This window comes from Aulostomus chinensis, chromosome 10, assembly GCF_037954235.1.
Source record: "Aulostomus chinensis isolate RoL2024-O1b breed Wild chromosome 10, RoL_Achi_v1.0, whole genome shotgun sequence".
Lineage (NCBI taxonomy): Eukaryota > Metazoa > Chordata > Actinopteri > Syngnathiformes > Aulostomidae > Aulostomus > Aulostomus chinensis.
Window position 1 is genome coordinate 14,311,243 of NC_141329.1, and position 4,873 is coordinate 14,316,115.

The 4,873-nt window shown below is 43.0% G+C and overlaps 1 long non-coding RNA gene across 1 annotated transcript; it reads right to left on the reverse strand.

Moving 5' to 3' along the window:
- Positions 1-2,053: 2,053 nt before the first annotated feature.
- LOC147254479 (uncharacterized) lies at positions 2,054-3,253 on the reverse strand. The gene is made up of 3 exons (XR_015118053.1): positions 3,145-3,253; positions 2,984-3,071; positions 2,054-2,913 (listed from the first exon to the last, which is right to left on the reverse strand). It is a non-coding gene; the product is annotated as an uncharacterized LOC147254479 (long non-coding RNA).
- Positions 3,254-4,873: the final 1,620 nt, after the last annotated feature.

The following is a 4,873-nucleotide window of genomic DNA, read 5'->3' on the forward strand; positions in this document are numbered from 1 at the left end:
AAATAATAGTTTCAATGTTGTAAGGGCTTGTTGGTCGATTGGATCTTTCCAGTATTTCAACATTCAGTAAAGAATGAATGTGTCCTACTTCTTTAAGCCTCCCATGTGAAATGGCATCATGGGTTTGTCGCTTTTAAATTTATCTCCAGTCAAAAAGTATTTCATATCTTTGCGCTGACAATAGCAGTAGCTGTCCATCCCATTTTTCAACACAATATATCTGAAATACCTTGAAGAGATTTTTGTGGTGAGATTAAAACTCACTGTCACCTCACATAAAACCCATATTTCATTGAAGTCTTGAGGGAATTTTTCCAAATTTGCCCAAAAAATTCAACTAGGACTTAAGGTTGAACTGAACTTGGATGCAATGTTTATATTTCTTCTTGTTCACATTATTGGATGTTTAAATTTCCCTGTATAAAATAATGGATGTGCAGAGTTTGACAATGGAAGTTTTCACATTAATTTGTTTGTTATTTTTTCAGGGAACATCTGAGTTTGGCAGTCCTATTAGGAGGTGTAGCAGAATGAGAGTTAGGTCACGATAACCTGGAGTGGATGCCAGATCATTATGACCTGTACCAATGCCAAACATGTCAGCCCACCAAACAAACAGGTGACATGTTGAATATTGGGAAAAGGGACCAAGTACACCACACACACACAAACAATGTGCAGAGATGCTCACTTGCATTTGGTCAAAGTCAAAGATAAGTGAAACTGGGAAATGTCCTATTCTTCTCTGGTATTTGGGACAGCCTAAAAGTCTGGGAAACAGGGTGAAACCCATCACACCACTTGAACACAGACTGTCTTCAGTATCAAAAGGTGTGTTACGTTCTGTAACACTGGCAGATATCTCTGATTATGTTATTAGTAGGACAACAAACTAGGTTTATTGGTAACAAAAGAACAAGGAAGAGAATGGTGTGGAAGTTGGCAGCATGGCTGCCGACCCTGGCTGTGGTCTGAGAGAGAGTGGGAGGAGGAGCCTGTCTGGGCCTTTTAAAGGTGAGCGGCAGGTGCTGGCTATCAGAGATCAGGAGAGGAGGGGCTCCATGATAAAGCCTGAAAAACAGTGAAAACACCTCTGGACATAACACCCCCTCCCATAAGAAGGTTGGTTAGCAGGGCTAGAACAACCTACATGCATGAATTCAATTAACACAACCTCTTACAACTTAGATAAGACATCAGCCAACACATTGTCTTTACCACATATGTGCTAGATTTCCAGATCGAACTCTTGCAGGAACAAACTCCACTGCATTAAGTGTTGGTTGGAGTTCTTCATCTTTAATTGCCCCTCGGGGATAAATAAAGTCATCTGAATCTGAATTCATCCTGCTAAGAAAAACAAGAGTAGGCTTCACAACATGCAACTCCTCTTAGCACTTTATTTACCAGCGTCTGGAATGTAGCATTCCATATGCATTCTGCATCCCAAAAGCCATTGCAGTATACCGACAAAAATCATCTGGCATTACTAAAGTGGAGATTTTGTGAGCTCGCTGTGTAAGCGGAACCTACCAGTAACCTCTGAAGAGATCTAATTTGGTTACAAATTTTGCAGGCCCCACCCTATCAATACAATCATCCAAGCGAGGAAGAGGATGACTGTCAGGCTTTGTGATAGAGTTGACTTTGCAGAAGTCAGTGCAAAAGCGAAGCGTTTTATCTGATTTCTCCACAGTCAGACACAGGTAACTCCACAAGCTAGAACTTGGCTCAGCAATCCCGTGCTGAAGCATGTAGTCTACCTCTTTATGCAAAACATCACGCTTTTCAGGATTGACCCTGTAAGGATGTTGTGTGATAGGGGCGACATCACCGACATCTATATCGTGCTGAAGGACGTTTATACGCGTGTGTGGCCAGGGAAAGGGACGCTAATTCCACTAATACTGCGCAATAATTTTGAGAGGATTCTTCAGTTGCCCAACAACGCCACCCTGGGAATTTCACCCAGAGAGTTTTATTTTTCTTACTAGGGGACAAGACACACAGGTAAGTTCCATTCATCGCCTGGAGACGTGGTTTGTGGTCAAAAAATTTATATATTTTATTTAGAAATCAAGTTAAAATCAATCTGCAATCGGACAGTCACATACACACCAAACAAAGGAAAAAAAGGGAAATTGATCAGGGCAGAGACTTCGAGGGGGGTGAGCGATTGTATCTGGGGGGAGTTCACCCAAATTAAAGAAATCAAAAATAAGTCACCCACACACGCACACCAGGAAGTGACTGTCACCCGGGAAACACAGCACACAAAGAGGGGACACCACCAGTCACCGTCACCGGCCTCTGACACTGAAACAAGAAAAAAAATACAATTTAAGAGTTGCACTCAAACCAAATGCAAAGATAATTCAATTGGTGGAAGGAGTTAAATCAAAATAACCTATAGAAAGAATAACATTATTTTAATCATTCAAATACAGCCCAAAATAAATCAAGGCAAAATACCTAATTCAAAGAAAACTAATAATTCAAAACACGATTTAACCAAAAAGGCAAACACAAATGAAAGAAAGTTAACCCTGATCAGAAGAAACAAAAAGCAAATATCAATTAATCCTATAAATCCAACTGAAACAAACTAACTCAAGAAACCCAAAACAAGAAATAGAAATGAATAAAAAAACTAATTAAACCAAAATTAATTTCACACCCAAACATCACTCATACAATAAAAAATCCATCGGATTCAGCTCCGTTCAGGTGTGTGTCACCATGTGGACGCGCAGAGTGGGTAACTGCAGGAAATAGCCTGAAAGGGCCACCCGAAGCACCGAGCAGCCGAAGCAGCAAGGCTGCGTTTCCCCAACCCACGGCCACGCAGATTACCCTGATGGACAAGCTGGGTCAGCATAGACAAAGCAGCAGTGTCCGGTTGGTTGATTGTCCCTGATAAAATAAATCATTAGCACAGTTTTTGGCTGAAAATGACAGCTGCGGGCCGACAACAGGCACCTACCTTAGCTGAAGTGTATCAGCACGCACGCACACACACACGCTCATCCCAGAGGGAAGGCAAGAGGGAGGGAGCTGGATGTCAGCATTTCCTAAGACCACACTAGCATTAGCCACTCGAATGTTACCATCATCATATGCAGAGAGAGGGAGAAGGAAACCTACCACTCACAAACGGAGTGCAGAGAGCAGCACATTAGCACAGAGCAGCATGCGCACCCACAGCCGCACACACGCCGGATGTGGAACAAAGCCACTTCCACATGGAAGTGTTACAAGCAGGAGGGGCGAGGGAGGGGCCGTCTTAAATGTGGGCACCTGTTCTCTGATAGGCCGACAGGCCATCAAGGTGTGTTTAAAGAACCTTGGGTGCTATGCCTGCTGTCACACGTGGGCACATCAGAGAGGATGGCATAATGTTTATCACATAACATAAACATGTTTTACGGTTCCGATCCGGAGTTCTCACCAAATAGTCACACTCCCTAACCTTCTGCTGAATTACAAATGGCCCACTGTACCAAGCCTGCAAAGCAGAACCGGGAAGTGGAAGCAACACCAATACCTTGTCGCCAGTCCAAACAACCGAAGTTTTGTCTTTTTGTCAAACCAACCTTTCATCTTCTCCCAAATTCTTTGTGGCCAGCTCACAGGCCTTCTTGAGCCTCAACTGAAACCAGCACACAAAATCTAAAAGGTTAGTCAGAGGATGCTAGTCTTCCAGCCACATTTTTTTTAGGTGTCGTCCCTAGTGCCCCACAACACACCCTCAGTGCCTTATTGTATACCACATCCACAACCTGCAAGTGACACTTAGCAGCCAACCTATACACTATACACCCATAATCTAGTGCCGACCTCACCATCGAAATACAAATCGTCTACAGTGCTGCACAGCTAGCCCCCAGTCCCTACCTGACAAACACCTCATCACCTTTCTCACTTTCCTACACCTGCCCTCAACCCTCCTAATGTGCTCCACCCAAGTCAACTTACTATCAAAAACTACTCCCAAATACGTAAAGGACCCCTCTCTCTCTTGCTCCCCACCATACATCCTAAGCTTTTACCACCCACATCCCTCTTCCTGAAATGCAATATTACTGTCAACCTTATAAAAGAAATGTTTTCTGATGTCTGAATGTATTGCCTTCCCTCCAGGTTATTGCAAATGTTGATGTTCTGCACTGTCCGCACTTTAGTTTAATGATTTTATGAGGGGAATATTTGTATGTTTTTGGATTATATTGATGCCATTGTATGGTTGTTTTGTTTTTTGGGTTTTTTTTATGGTGTGCTATTGTTTTTTGTTTTTCTTTTTTAGTACTATTGAACGTCGCCTGCCATGTTTTTTTCTGAAATTGAAAATAAAGTTAAAAAAACATCCCTCTTCCTAGTAAAGAACACTGTCTGCGTCTTTTCTACTGAGAACCTGCTCCCCCACTCATAGCCCCACTCAACCACCACATCTATAGCCTCCTGTACTTTATCCACTACATGTCCTAAGTCCCTACCCCTCTTCCATAGTGCCCCATCATCAGCAAACAGTGCTCTCCCTACATCCCCAACTACCCATGAAAACACATCATTAATCATAACACTATACAGCAGTGGACTAATTGCACTGCCCTGTGGTGTGCCATTACTCACTGTGTATTCACCTGACACCTCAGACCCTATCCTAACCCGTATTTCCCTCTTGGACAGGAAATCTTTCACCCAGTTAAACACCCTACCTCCTACCCCCAGCATGTGCAGTTTAATTAACACCCCCTCCCTCCACATCATATCATATGCCTTCTCAATATCAAAAAACACCACCACAACTGACTCCTTATTTACCTGTGCCTTCCTAACCTCATTCTCCAACCTCACCACTGCATCCACAGTACTC